Source organism: Rousettus aegyptiacus, unplaced genomic scaffold (genome assembly GCF_014176215.1).
Source record: "Rousettus aegyptiacus isolate mRouAeg1 unplaced genomic scaffold, mRouAeg1.p scaffold_m13_p_3, whole genome shotgun sequence".
NCBI lineage: Eukaryota > Metazoa > Chordata > Mammalia > Chiroptera > Pteropodidae > Rousettus > Rousettus aegyptiacus.
In genome coordinates, this window is record NW_023416306.1 from 162,619,710 (window position 1) to 162,635,159 (window position 15,450).

At 46.5% G+C, this 15,450-nt stretch overlaps 1 protein-coding gene across 3 annotated transcripts in view; it reads right to left on the reverse strand.

Annotated features, from left to right (window-relative positions):
* Positions 1-15,450, reverse strand: part of KCNK10 (potassium two pore domain channel subfamily K member 10) — a 112,615-nt gene that overhangs the window by 67,021 nt on the left and 30,144 nt on the right. Inside the window, exon 1 of one of the 3 annotated variants that reach the window (XM_016123808.2) lies at positions 9,168-10,073. The exons of the other annotated variants lie outside the window; for them this stretch is intronic. The gene's annotated coding sequence lies outside the window, so the exon portion shown is untranslated. Of the gene's footprint in view, positions 1-9,167; positions 10,074-15,450 lie in introns of those variants that run through there. 3 annotated transcript variants of the gene reach the window in all.

Sequence of the window (15,450 nt, forward strand, 5' to 3'; positions counted from 1 at the left end):
CTCTTATTCATGGATACAAAATATTTGTTAGGTTTACAATAAATCTATTGAGTGGTATGAATCACCCTTGGTGAGTCACCTCTCTGATACTGGACAAGCAGAATTTTCCTCCAGTCTGCCTTCCTGGGGACATTCTGACTAAGCCCAAACAGCACAAATCTGGATTTGAGGACCCCGAAGCCTGAAGCCCTGCCCCCTTTAGTGTACCCCCAGCCCGGAGAGAGTACAAAGGTGACCGTACACATTTGTAGCTCAAAGGACCAGTGACTTCCTTCTTGGGACTAATAAGCAAATGGTTTCTCCTGATCTTCCCCAAATCTCTTGTTGTATTTATAAACTAAGAGCATGGCACAGGTCAGAGGTCTTCACCACCAGAAGAGAATGAGGCTCTTAGGATTTGGGCTTCAACTCAGGCCATAGTAAAAGAGATGGAGAGGAGGCCAGAGACGAGAACTATTAAGGGAGTAAAACCTACTGGTCCCAGTGATTGATAGAAAACGAGAAGTGAGGGGTCTGAAATGACACCCAGGCACCTGGCTTCTAAGAGCATGGTGTTCTCCAAGACTGAAAAGGCAGGGGGCTCAGGTTTGCAGCTCCTGTAGCACGTCCAGGTGGACGTCTCCGACAGATGTTAAGCATAAGGGACTGGAACTCGCAGGGTAAGCCAGCCTAGCTGGAACCTAGGTGTGGGAGCGGTGAGAAGAGATGAGCCCGCAGCACTGGGTGAAATGGTCCGGAGGGAGATGTAGAAGGAGAAGAGAGGAGAAGATGGTGCTAAAGGGAGCGGTGTTCACGGGACGGCACAGGGGAGAGGCACGCACAGGAGAGCCGGGACGTGGCGCCCAGGGCGTCAGCGCGGCAGAGCGGACGCCGCTTCCCTGTCTGCAGCGTCGTTCGCGAGGCCGGGCCTGCGGGAGGTCTCGGTGTGTGCATCTGTCGAATTGACTGCTGTCACGTAGCATCATTTTGCTGCTCGCTAGTGGTCATCTCATAGACCGTTTTCTCTCCCCGGCTGTCAGAAAACTCTCTTGACAGAACCCCTGTTCCAGAATCTCTGGGGTTTATAGGTTTCGCCAGGTACCAGGTGGGATGCCTTTGTTCCCGCAGTGAAATGGGCCCTCGCCCACACACGTGAACACACAGAGCCCGGGACCAGAGCTGCTCCCCACACGCGCTGAGCTGGTCAGAACGGCCCTGGCGTTTCTCACGCTTTGCGACCCAGCGCTGCCGACTTCGTGATTCTCCTAACGGGCCTCAGGCTCATTCGTCTTGACTCCATGGTCAAGGCCTAAAGATGCACAGCCACAGCTGGGTTCTTTTGCTTTGTCCCCAAATGCTTCGCAGATAACACAGTTTGTCCCCTGCACTAAGTTTTTCCTCCACAATCTAAATGAACCAGAGCACCTTTAAAAGGAAAGATTCGCACCCCCCCCCGCCCCCGCCCCTCTTTGGGATTAAAAATAATATAAGCAGCTGCAGTTCCCAAAATATCTCCTGTGCCCTGGAGGCAAGTGTTTTAAACCTTTTTGTCAGACGGGTCCATTCTTTCAAGAGAGGTTTGCCTTTCCCAGGTGTCTTGTCGAACAGAAGCAGTTCCCGCCCCTCACTGGGCTCCCCACAGGGCACGCCCCCAACCAGGCTGGAGCAGCTCCTCCTTCTAGATTTCCACTCTTGCCCCAGCTTAAACCTCCTCAGTTACTCCTACGGCTCGTCACATGGCCCAACGTCCCATGTGCTCAGGGCCCAGCCCACTTCTCCAGCCCTGGCACGCCCTCCGCATGTGTCCTCCGATCCCCACAAACTCCCTGGGTGTCACCAGTAAGAAATACACAGTTAACAAGTAGTTGCGCCAATCTAACCAATTCTTTTTACAGATCCGCAGTAGGAAGCAAAACTGAAAAATACTAACCCCTTAGGAAGAGAGACCCCATGACCTACGTCCGTAACCCATGCTAATTCCCTAACCTTAGGAAATCTGTTTACTGCACGCGCCCCCCACCCCCAATAATGGTGACAGAAGTAGCTAGAGGTTCTTTGACAAATTCCATATTTATCAGAGCATTAGATACATTGAAGTGATAAGTGCACTAATGTTTTACAATAATGAAAAAGGAAGCGGCTTTTAGAAACTCCATGTGTCATTCATTCACTTATTCAGCCAGTGCGTGCCAACCATGTGCCAGGATCAGTACCAGACTCCACACCCGGTGTCCAGGCTGTCAAGCCACCATCCGCCAGGAGACTGGGGGGACCAGTTCTTTTGAGAAGTGCAAGGCCAGTGAAGCCACTAGATGTAAGCCTCCCTGTAGCTTTGATCTCTCTCCACATAGCTTTGACCCCACATCTACTCGCTGCTTCCTCTTCTTTGATCCAATCTCCCCTTCCTCTCCCATCCCAAACCTTTGCAAAGACACCTCAGGAGCCCCAGCTGCAGAACCAAAGACTTCCTCTGCTTCCTCAGGCTCTTCCTCTGATACCTGGACTTCCTCAGAAGACAATGACCTCTGAGACTGGCATTCGGGTAGAGATTCCTAAGCGTTCCTCATCCACAATGTCAGAGCCACATTGTCCCAAAAAATCAATAGTCCATACTCTGAGTCAGAGCTCTGATTCTTTGAGGCTCAAGTCCTCTGGCTCCTCTACTTCTTACTCTTCCTTTTGGCTGTTGGTGGTGGACCCGACTTCTCGCCTAGATTCCCTGAAGCCTTCCACCCTGGTCCTGCTTTCCCCGAGTGCTTTCAGTGCCCCACAGATGATCTATCCAATCCGTGCAACTCCCATTGCCTTGACTGTATCACCATCTCCATCGTCTTCACCCTACTGCAAACGGAAACTTAGATCGAGTTCCCCAGAAGCAGATCCCAAGACAAACACTGGTTTGCAAGTGATTTATGTAGGAAGTGCTTCCAGGAGAAGCCCATAAGGGAATAAGGAAGCAGGGAAGGGCAAGAAACGAAGGAAGGGTGCCATTCCAGGTGAAGCCCCACCTCTGCCGGAGCTCTTAGAGAGTTCTGCAGCATAAATTACACCTTCAAGTTTCTCCCACCTCAAGGCAAGGGGGAGAGGCTTTCATTCTTTTACCCAGTCAGTCACTGGCTACAGACAACTCCTGGGGAATATAAATGCCCCGGAGCAGCCTGGAAAGGTGCTAGGAGACCAAGGAAAGCACTTCTGAGGACAGTAGGTAGGTGCTAGAAGAGAGAAGCACATGGACTCCGGGGGATGGGCGCACGAGGCCGGGAACGCTACCTGGGAGGCGTGGTGGACGCGACAACGTCCACTACAACCACTGCCTCCCGTGGTCACAATGCACAAGAAATGTCCCCCACTCAGAAATAGTCCACTAAGAAAACCCACTTCCAACTTGAGCATCCTGTTTGTCCGGCTCTCTCCCTCAATTACGCGCACATCACATCCTGCCTCTGCTGTCTCGCCTTCTGTCTTGCCCTCCCTACGCTCCCTTTCTTCCTTCCCCAGCCAGCTCAGAGTCTATGCTCGACACTCTGGTCTTCAACTGACAACAGACTCAGCTCTCTTTCCTTTTTTCTTTTCCTGGAGCTACGAGGAAATAGCCCTTCTATGTTATTCCTTCTCTCTGTTCCGAGTCCACATCCAGGCTGCTGAACACTGCTAGGAACTCGAACAGCTTCCAAGATTGCTGTGAACTCTGAGAACTCTAAATCCATAGTCTCCTTTCTCAGCTGCCCTCAAGGCCACACAGCAAACCCTGGTTCCCTGCTTAGAGTTGGCAGTCAGGACAACTGTCGTGAAGATACTAAGGTGGATTTTACTATAAATGAACCAGAAATTAATTATATTAGGAAATCCCTCTACAAGATAGATGCTTTCTTTACAAAATGTTTTTCTGCAAAACAAACAAAGAAAAAAGTGTTTAAACAGCAAGTTCTGTGTGCATGTATACTACACTGTGGTTTATATTTATTTTTAATAAAAAAAAAAAACGTTGATGCAGAATGAGGTGTGCCCCTCTTTGCCCTGCTCCCAGGGTCGCTGAGATGGAGTCTCAACACCCCGGCACACTCTGCTTTGCGAGCCGTCTCAGCCGCCTCCATTGCTCAGTGCTCCGGGCTTGTTTCACAGTCACTAAAACCTCCTGTGAAAAATTTAGAAGGGGCAAAAAATTTTTTTCAGATGGTTCTTCCTTCACTGTGCCTACTAAGTTGCAAAAGTGAATGAGATCTGTCTCAGAGAGAAACGATTTTTACAAAATACCCTGCAAGACAGCTTTGCCTTTCAATATCACCCTCCAGATGATTTCCTGTACGGTGTCTCCTCGAATGCAGCGTCAGTGCTGCTGACATCAGCAACATCGCTGTGATTTCCTGCAAATGCAGCTCTCAGGGGCCGGCGGTGAGTGTGGGCGAGAGGCGGAGACGGACCCAAAAGGGAAAGGATACCCACGCGATGCCTCGCGAGGCTGGGGAGACGGGGACGCAAAAAACCTACAAGCTCATTTCTCCGAAGGCTGAGAAGTGTTTTGAAATATTATTAATTGCTCTAATTAGCGAAGTCTTCAAGGAGTCAACAGACTTACTAAAAAATAGGAGGAGTGGATCTAAAAAGGCAGGGAAAGGAGGCTTCGATAAACCAGCTCCGTGTGTTCCCAGCAACACCTAGAACCGGAGGATTAAAGGGAGCATGAGGAAGGCAAGACTTAGTGCTGCCGGGGGAAGCCTAGGGTGAACCTGCCCCAAGTGGACCTGTCCACACCACAGAGCCACTGCATGCAGGCCAGACCTTCCGGCTAAACCAACACCTCGCTCTGCCCCCAAAGCATCTGCAGTCCTTTCTTACTAGTCATTCCTCCTGCTAAAAGGTAAATTCCTCTAGATGCCCCTTGAACATGGACCTGAGTCTTCCATAAACCCCGATTCCAGTGCACGGCATACAATAAAAACTCCATTAATGTTCACGGAATAGATTGGACAAAAGTTTGTCAAGTGCCTATTGTGCTTCAGGCACCAAGGTGATGGGGTAAAACCTTGCTGTCCAGGAGGTCCGGAGGTAAAAGGATGGGTGACTGGGGGTAAGGGGGTGCTGCAGGGGGAACCATCACCTTCACGCTCATGTAACTCAGAAAAGACTCAGCACGCAAGGATCTAGAAGATGCCTCCAAAATCTCAAAGAGCAAACAGATCTTTGCATGGATCACATGGAAATATCCCAAGCTGCTTTGCTAGTCCTTAAGCTGCACCCCAAGAAACAGGTCATAAAGCAAGAGAGTACAGAAGTTTGCCTCCGTGTCCTTTTCAAGGGTCAAATCCCTCTCCCACACTTCCACCCTCAGACCCAGGTCTGTTCCCAGGCAAACCCTCTACGTGATGGGTTAGTCACAATTAAGCAACCACCACAGACATATTTCCTTTCAAGGAACTGCCCAGTTATCAGAACCGTGGGACATTATTTGAAAAGATAATGTGGTCAAAACACAAATTAGATAACGCATATGAGTACATAGTAGGGTCGAATAAGTCAGTATAGAATGCATGTAATGCATTCAGCTAGCCAAGTAAATGAATGTTAACTGTGATGCAAGGTTCTTATAAATAACAAAGCTTGTGGGGAAAAAAACCCACAAGAGGAAAAACCCATTTTCCTCGCTAGTTAAATCTGACCTTTGGGTTCTCAGATTTTAACCAAAGAATAGAATCTTCATAGAAAATCCATAGACATTTTAATTCTTCATACAATTCGGATTCAACCCGTACTTAATAATTGCTTTGAAATCGCCTCTGAAGAGGTCGGTCGGAAATACAGTCTTGTGGTTATGCCTCCTCCATCCACCTCACAGGGAGGGGGAGCAAGGTAGGCTTAGAAGTCGGTATGATCAATTTAAGTAGCAAATGACGCACACTTGCTGTCGTGAAATCCATGGGCATTTCCAAGAGCTCCCTGCCATTTAAAGAGTTTTAATGGCCCGTCAGAAGCCAGCTGCATTTAAGCTGTTGTAACTGGGATGTGCCGAATTCAGCAAAGCCATTTGCTCCACAGCCACAGGGCTAAAATAGGCCTGTCAGGGAGTGAGTACTTGATTCCTTAAGTACAGTCGAAAATGGCACACCATGTAATTCATTGAGAAATTCCCACGTGAGGTCCATTCCAGGCCATTCTCTAAGTAGTATCTCAGGTTCTGGGTAGTGTCTCTCCATTCAAGTGTCATTGTTAGCTAATTTTACCCATAGCACATCATGCAGTTTCTATCAAAGCAACATTTGATGAGTGCCTACTATGTGCTCGGCACTCTGTGAGGTGCTCTAAGGGAATGTGACAGAAGCATTAACTCTCCCCAGAAATAACATCGCTCAAGTTTGGCTTTCCTTATTGGCCTTGGTGGCTCAAATCGGAAGCACAGCATATGGCCACGTCCGCATGACAGTCTAGTTAGGATAGGGTTGCAAGATTTGCGAGTGTGCTCAAATTCGTATAACATAGAATTCACCATTTTAACCATTCTAAAGTGTACGATTCAATGTAGGCTGCCAGACTCAAAAAGAAAAAAAAAGAAAAAAAAGAAACAGGACACCCAATCAGATTTGAATTTCAGATGAAAAACAATTTTTTAGGATAAGTGTGTCCCATGCAATATTTGGGATGTATTTAAATTTTTTTCTGAAATTCAAATTTAACTAGGTGTCCTATATTTTATCTGGCAACCCTAAGCCAGGGAGACAGGAAAAACACAATCATCAACCACCACCCAACACGACCAGCCCAAAATGTAGGTAAGTACTACACTGGGTGACACCAGTCATAAACTGTATGAAAACAACGGGGCTTCCGCCTCTGGCACCAGCCCAACTGCTCTTCACAGGACCTTCACCCTGCCAAGTCCAGTGGACGCCATGATGGCCACACTGGACTTGGCCTCTCGGCAGCACTGTACACAGGTCTTGCTCCTTCTCACAATGCTCCACTTTTGGCCTCTGTGACTCCAAATTCAAGATTTCCCTCCGCTCTCTCTGGATAGGCCTTTTTAAACCTACTCCGCAGATTCCTCTTCCTAAATATTGGACTTATCTTCTCTCCCTGAGTGAGCTCTTCCAGGGCCATGGTTTTAAATACCACCCACTTGCCAATGACTCCCAGATCTTTATGCCCAGGGAAGCAGCAGGCAGAGCCCACTGGGAGACACAACTTGGGGTTCTGGGTGCAAAAGCCGAAGGGGCTGCCGGCTTGCTGTGCCCCCCACGGCTCTGAGGTGTTCAGAACACCCTGCTGCTGCACAGTGATGGAGCCCTGCTGGCTATGCGGGCTACAGGGGTAGAGATGCCCAAGTCGCCACGGCCATCGCCAGTAACATCTGGGCTATCCATGACCAGATGGGAACCAGGCATATCATAAAGACCATGCCAAACTCATCCTGATCGACTGCACAGAGGGTTACACAGCCATCACCCAGTGATCCGCTGCGTACGTATGCCAAGGACACAGTGGGCTTTGGAATGCTCAAGGCCGAGGCCCAGCCTCGGTGTGGTGCCTGGAGAAGCCCCTCACCCAAGTAGGGGCATCGCAATGGGTGTTGGTGGAAGTAAAGTCAGAAAAGAGAGATGACCATTTGGAGAAGTAAGGTCCCTTGGGAAAACCATCCTGGACTGTGGGGGAAGGGTGGGATTTTGATTTTTCTGAGAATAAACTTCAGCTCTTGAGAAAGAAAAGTCCTCTGCCCTCCCGCTTCATGTACGTGTTTGCCAACAGTTCGGTTTCCCTGGGGTGTCTTGACTGTGTCTCAGGCTGGGCAAGTCCAAACACTGCTGGATTGCTGGCCCGGCCACAAAAGGAGGCTCCTCGGCCCGGATGGTGCCGACGCCCACACAGTGGGCCCAAGCCGACGGCTGGACCGGAGAGGCTTCCTCACCATGCTGTCTCCGTGCTCCTCCCACCTCCCCCATACTCAGTCTCTACCTCCAAAACGGACCTAGACACGGCCCCCGCCCTCCCTCCCCTGGCCCCTGCCATTGGGGCGGGCGACCCTGTCTCTCCTAGACAGCAGCCACGATCTCCCCCACTGGTCTCCCCACTCCCACGCTCATTCCCATCCGCTCTACACACAGAGGTCAGAAAAACATTTTCAAAACGTAAATCATTTCACTTCCTTCCTTGCTCAAAACTTACAGTGCCTCCCACTGCTACACCTAGAAAACAATTCAAACCCCTACTATGGACTCCAAGCCTGATAACCAAGTCCATGCCCACTTCTCTGATTTCACCTCCCAACCCTCCACACACTGTCCCTGTTCCAGCCTTCCTTCAGTTGACAGGGGGTCTTCTCTCTGCCTGAAGGCCCCTCCCCCATTCTTCCCACGACTGCCTCCCACCCATCCTTTGGGTCTCAGCTTAACTCTTTCTACCCTAGACCACTTTAAATACCTCATCTCCTACCTAGGGTACCATGACGGGAGTTATATTATTCACTGGTTTACTAGCCATCTCCCCCAGTCTCTTCTCCACTGAACTATCAACTCCCTGAGGGCGGAGCTCGGTCGTGTGGTTCAGTATTACAGTGCCTAGTGCACCACCTGGCACATTGAAGGCATTCGATAACTACTTTGAATAAATGGATGGAAACAAAGAAGCAGAGGTTTATTGTATAATAATTACATTATGATTTGAAAAAACTAATTTTTTTTTTTTTACCTAAAAGGAGTCTTGGATATGAGCTAATCATCTAACCCCCTCAACTAGAGGGTGTAAGTAACTTGCCCAAGGCAAAGTGCCAGGACCAGGATCCCAGCCCAGTGTCCATATAACTCTACAGTTCATGCCCCATCAAGACACCGTACCCCCTTCACATCTGTTGCAAGAGATTATCTGAAAGAGCAGCTCAAGCCAAGATTCTGAATCAATTTTGAAATTTTGAACTTCTCAATTTGGTGCTAATAAATCATTTCATCATCCCAAATCTCAATCCTTGGCCTTCAGGACTGTATTTAGTCCAGGGGGAGTAGAGAGCAGGTAGACGCGCCACACCTCAAAGCCCAAAAGCTGAGGCTTAAAAGACACTTGTTTTGGGGGCATGTCCCAGAACAAATCAGCAAGTAGCCCCACGTAGCCACAAACGTAGAAGCGAACTGCACCTATCCCCAGATCCTCCATTTGAACACAACTGCACACCATCTAAAACCAACTCCTTATTCCTAGACACTCACCAAAGATTCCAGGAGAAATGCCTTAAGCTGAAAGGCACTGCCTTGGAAGTGGCAGCATGTAAGGCCTTCTCATCCTGACTACCTTGAAGCCTGGCATCAAGCCCCCCCCATGCTTAAGAAGCAACAGGGGTTGGAATCCATGACCTCCCGACAAGACCGCGGCGCTGCACAACTCCAGAAGACACCATTCATAGTCATGCAATGCACAACCTACACGGCCACGCATGACAGACCTCCCTCTTCAGGCCTGCATCAGCTCCGCCAAGCTTGTTACTTCCCCACAATTGAACACAAGCTAGAACTGTGCTTGTGCCAGAAAACTCACATTTCCTTTTACCACAAGTAAATGATCGCTGGGTACATCTCTCAAACTCTGTTGTCTGCTAAAGAAGAGCGATTATCACACTTCAAGGGGTTTTTAACATCACTTTTAATCAAGAAAACTCGATATGAAAAACTGAAAACAATGATCACAATATGATCTCTCTTCCTGGAACATATTTACATACAAAATCAGTTAGGGAAACCCAACGGACATAAGATCTAAATCAAATTGAACTTTAAAAAATGAAGTAAGGTCTTTCTTCCTTTTCTGAGACTTTTAGTTTTATGAATTTGTGCTTGCATAGGCACTTTAAAGGATATTTCCCACAGTAGATGGCAAAGAAGATTTTGCCAATAGAAAAGACTTAAGCTAGTGACTGCGGCCTTGAACCTGAAGTTGGGATAATGACAGTGATACTGCCCTACAGACCAAATCTTTAAACTAAAAATATCCAAGAACAGTGTGGAACAGACCAGAGGTCTAATAGAATAAAACCCTTTTAAAAGAACAAAACCCTTCCTTCAAAGAAAAGAGTTGTGTTCTAAAAGTTTGAGTTTTAAGTGAAAATTCAATTGAATTGAATAAAATTTAATTGAAATGAATAAAACTCAAAGTGAAAATTACAAATATAAGTATAGATATAGACAGACAGACTCAGACATATAGACATAGGTATAGATATAAAATTCCACTCAAAGGAAACATAACATATATAAGATCTAAATCAAACTCAACTTTCCTTCACTGGAAGGGTTTGTACAAGTTTCAATTTTAAGTGGAAATTCAGCTGAACTGAATAAAATCCAAACTTGAAGTAGAAATGATACAGATACAGATGCAGAATTCTATTTGAAGAAAGGATTTTGTTCGAAAAGTCTGAACACCTCTCATCTTTTCCACACTGCTCTTAGATATTGGATATTGTATTATCACAATTATAATAGTAAAATTATAAATATGCTATCACAATATATTCTGTTAAGGAATCCATGACCTCCTTATATAAAAAATACTATATGTATCATTATATTATTATATATCTTATATTTCATTACATTATATACCATATAAATATGTGGTAAGATATAAATATATAAGATGTAATATAATAAATATAATGACTATACATAACCTATCTCAAAGGCTATGAGATAGGGTTGAACTTCAGAGTAGCACCCCATTGTCAAACGAACTTTGTCTTCCTCTCAATCCCTGCATTGGGCCCTAAGATCCCCCTTGGGACGCAGATTTGTAAAACATAGTTGGAAACCACTAGTTTAGAAAAAAGAAAATCCACACCAAAGAGAAAATCCAGAACTTTCAGTCTAGTCCCAGATTTGCGCTAACCAGCCCTATCGACTTCAGCATATTCTATGGGAGCAGAAGACCTGGGGCTAAATGCCAGCCTGCGTCACTTAGCCTACCTACTACTCTCTCCCCCATCTACAAAATGGATACAATAATTGGCCTCACTGGATTACACTGCTAATGAGTTGATGTCACATTCATAGGGTAATTAGTATATTAAATACTTATAGTAAGCTTTAATAATTGTTAGTTGTAATGATTAATTAACGGATAAAGTCTATAGACTGAGAAATGTGTTTCTGAATGCTGAATGCGATACTAACTGAATAAGTTTCCATTAAACTCATTCGGTGCCTCGTTTTGACTAGTTTTATTGTAGTTATCATTAGGGATTGTCGATGGTCTTCTTCCTCTCCGGAGGCTAATTAATTTCAGTTCAACTATATTGGTCTTCACCTTTTAGCTTGTTGACTTCTTGTGGTAGCCCCCACAGCAATTAGCGCGGGTCTTGCACAAAGTCAGTATTCCATCAGTGTTTCTGAAATGAATGAGCACTAACCAGTTCTAGGGAGTCCATCTTTGAACTCTAATACAATTTAAGTCAAGAGCAGTCAAATTCTTTAATGAAAAACAAAACAAAACAAAACAAGAGAGAGAGCAAGGCCTCGACTTCAGAGCATGTTCAAAATTTACAAGTGTACTGGATCCTTCAAGCCAATTAGCCTCATAAATGGCCTCCTGGTTAAGCCTCACAGCAGACTTTATTTTTCTAAAATGGTCCATGACTTCTCGATCCCACATGCTCTTCTCACTATGTGAATTTGCTATTCTTCCCATGAAAAGGTAGAATCTATGCTCTTTCTCATTGAATCTGGACAGGGTGTGACTAAGGCAAGAGTAACACTATGTGACCTCCAAAACTGTCATAAAAGACTGCACCACTTCTTCCTGGTTCTCCTGGAACACCCACTCTTGGAACCCAGCTGTTACACTGTGAGAAAGCCCAAATTAGGCCATGAGATCCCATGGAGTGGTCATACGGAGGCGTTGCGGCCAACAGCCAAGCTAAGATTCCAGCTGACAGCCAGAGTTAACTGCCAACAATGTGGGTGAAGATGCGTCTAGCTGATTCCAGCACCCCCTCCCCTATGCCCCAGCCTATCCACATCGGCAGCCTTCAAATCTTCCCAAGTGTGGCCCCAGACGTGGTAAAGTAGAGACGAGCCATCCCTGCTGAGTCCTGCCTGAATTCCTGAACCACAGGATCAATGTGCTCAGTAAAATGTTTGTTTTACACCAATAATTTGGATGATTTGTTACCCAATTGGTCTGTTACCAGTACAGCAATAGAAGCAGAAACAGATTTTAATCTATATTATAGGAGAAGAGCTCAAAAAATTAAATCACAGCAAAAACCTAGGACAGAAGCCAAGGATCCTATATATATTGACTAATAAACAAGTTGAATCAAGGTTCTAAAATAACACTCTTATTATAACATACCTTACTCTTCCATCAGTTGAGGTGACCATACAGCGTGAATATAATGATAACACTGAAATCACCCACGCTGGTCTTCTAGTTTTTTCCAAGTTAGCTCCCACCACTAGGACTTCACCTTAGCTGTGCCCTGTCCAGCCGGAACATTCTTGCCCAGATCCTTGCAGGGCTGGTCGTTCTCAATGCCCAGAACTGTACTCAATGTTACCTCCTCTGAGAGGCCTTCCTGCCTCACCACACCTTTGCAAAAAAGGATAATGTCTCCTCCATCATGGGCTAGCCTGGTGCCTGATTTTATTTTCTTCACAGTTGAAATTGTATCGCGAGCTGAAGGTTTTTCTGTATTTGCTTGTTTACTGTGTGTCTCCCCCAGGGGAATCTAAACTTCCCATGTGGGGGTGAAGATTTGGTCTGGTTAGTTCACTATTATGTCCTGGCCCCGAGATTAGTGTCTGCTGCATCATACAGCTCAATAAATAGCTGTTGGATAAAATGAATACATTCCTTTACTGGACTATAAATCCCTGGCAGTCAGGGACTAGTAATTATTCATCTTTGCATTTCAAGTTCTGAGCTGATATGTACCCCACAATAAGTAGTGAAAGAAAAAGAGAAAGGAGTAGGAAGGGAGGAAGAGAGGAAGCAAGAAGGAGGAAAGACAGCTATTGAGTTTTTCTGATTTGTGACTTTACACATGTATAAAGTCCAAAAATAAAATCCCACAGTATATGCATTTAATTGGTCACCATTATTGCAAAACGATTACTACCTTGAAAAATCAGAATGTATGGGCGCCCTAACTGTATCTGCCATAATTTAACAAGCATTTTTCTATTAGCCAATTGGGGAATGTGTCTAAAATGTAATGCCTCCTAGGCTCAGAGGGGTAACCAAAGCGGGGGAGAGAGCGTTGACACAGGAGGAAACGAGAAGGTGGAGACGCAGACCCTTCCCCCGACAGCCCACCCACAGCAGGAAGGACCCCGAAAGCTTTTACATGTGGTACCGTCTGGGCTCCGAGCAGGGGCTCGGCGGCACTTTCCACCTCCATCAGCACCATCCCAGAGTCTGCGCAGACTCTCACCACCTGCTCCCTCCTCTCCTGTCCGACCACCGACCGCCGCCTTACATGCCGCAGGCGAGCTGACGCCAGTCATCACAGCACCAAGCAGCTGGGTTAGTGTCATTGTAACACCTGCCAGCTGGGAGGCCAACCGTCCCCTCACTTCACCCTTCATGTAAAAGTTCCTTTTCCACCGAAGGGAATTCTGGCAAAACCCAAGAATGCTGTGGCCTTTAGTATTCGAATGCTTCCCTTCAGACTCACCTGGATGTACCTACTTTTTGCCTTTTAAAAATCACCAGGTAGTTTCTATATTAACCACTAAAGAGAAATTTCACTGGGCTTTTCCTTTCCTGTTCACTCACTGCCCCAGGTTGGAGCGGGACCCCATGAGCACGATGACCCACGATCCTGGGTGGGGTGATTAACGCAAGTTGTTAGGTTCTCTTGAAGACAAGGCAACATTTCCTGATAGTCAGGGCCATGAACATGTAGCTTTGGACCATGGTAGGGGCTGGAGAGATGTAGTGTTTGCCTCCCCTGGGAGCTCTGCCCGCTGGCTCTGAATCGCAGCCGCTGTGTCGTCTGCTCTGCTGAAGCTGGTCAGGCCTTGTTTACATACGCTATCTATCGGGAAGGGAGCTAGAGGTATGTGTACCCACCCAGCCTTCCAGGGCAGCAGAGAACCCAGTCAGTAACTGTAGGAACCTAGAACCAGACAGACCCGGGCTCTTGTCATTAACCATGTGGCTTTTGGACAAAGCACTCAGGGTCTCTAAGCCTCAATGTTCTTACCCTTAAAATGGGAATAATACTGTCCTTAATGCGATGACGTGATTTCAGCATGATAATTCACTTACAGTGCCTACCACAGCACCTAGCATTTAGTAAATATTTAATAAATGTCAACTACTATGATGATCACGAATATCATCATCATTTATCTATTTTCATATAAGCATTGTATCTTATTCGTTTTTTATGCCCAGCACTAAGCAGAGGGTCTGGCCAACTGTAGATACTTAAAAGATAATTTTGAAATAATTGGTGCAATAGGCAGAATAACAGTGCCCTAAATATGTCCATGTCCTAATTCCTAGAACATGTGAATATATTGCCTTACACGATAAAGGGACTTTGCAGATGTGATTAAATTAAGGATGTTGATATGGGGAGATCATCCTGGATTATCTGAATGGGCCCAACGTAACCACAAGGGTCCTTATAAGAGTCAGACACGAGGGCCAGAGGCAGAGAAGGGGACGTGAAAATGAAAACAAAGACCAGAGTGATGCAGCCAAGGGATGTGGGCAGCACCTAGCAGCTGGAAAAAGCAAGGAAAGGATTCTCCCCTGGAGTCTCCAGAAGCAATGCAAGCCTGCTGACACCAGGGTTTTGGCCCCATAAAAGCCATTTGGGAAGTCTCACCTGCAGAATGAGACGATAGTGAATCTCCGCTGTTTTAAACCATCCCTTTGTGGTAGCTTGTTCCAGCAGCAATAGGAACGCAGAACAATCAGCGACAGGTACCAGGTGTTTGCTGTGTGCCCGGCATTGTGTGTGTTTCATGTACATTATCATTAAGCCTCACAAGAACCCAGGACAGAGGTTCCACACTTGCCCCAATTTTACAGATGGAGAAACTGAAGGAAGTTAGATAACTTGGCCTACATCTGGAATGGCAGAAAGAATGGGCCTGACCTCCAAAGCGCTCTGCCACAAAGAAAATCTGCACAGAAAAAGCTTAATGGAAAATTCTTGCTGACTTTCCTAAAAGGAACAAAGCCCTAAGCGAAAGACCACAAGGAAATGACAAAATCCTTTCTGCAGGTTGTGCAGTGGCTATTTCCAGAAAGAGAGGCAGATCTTTTCATTCACAAAAAAAAACGACACCCACCGAGCAAGTTTGTGCAGAAGCAGAGTGTTCACCAGAAGCTTCACGGTCAGGGTCAGGAGACCAGGGATGCAGGGGGCCCCGGCTGAGCTGTGCACTGAGAAGGCGTCGTCCACTCTCGTGGCCTGACGGGCTGTTGTCTGCAGCCCAAACAGGCAGCACAAGGAAGGTTTTCATTCCCACACAACTTGCA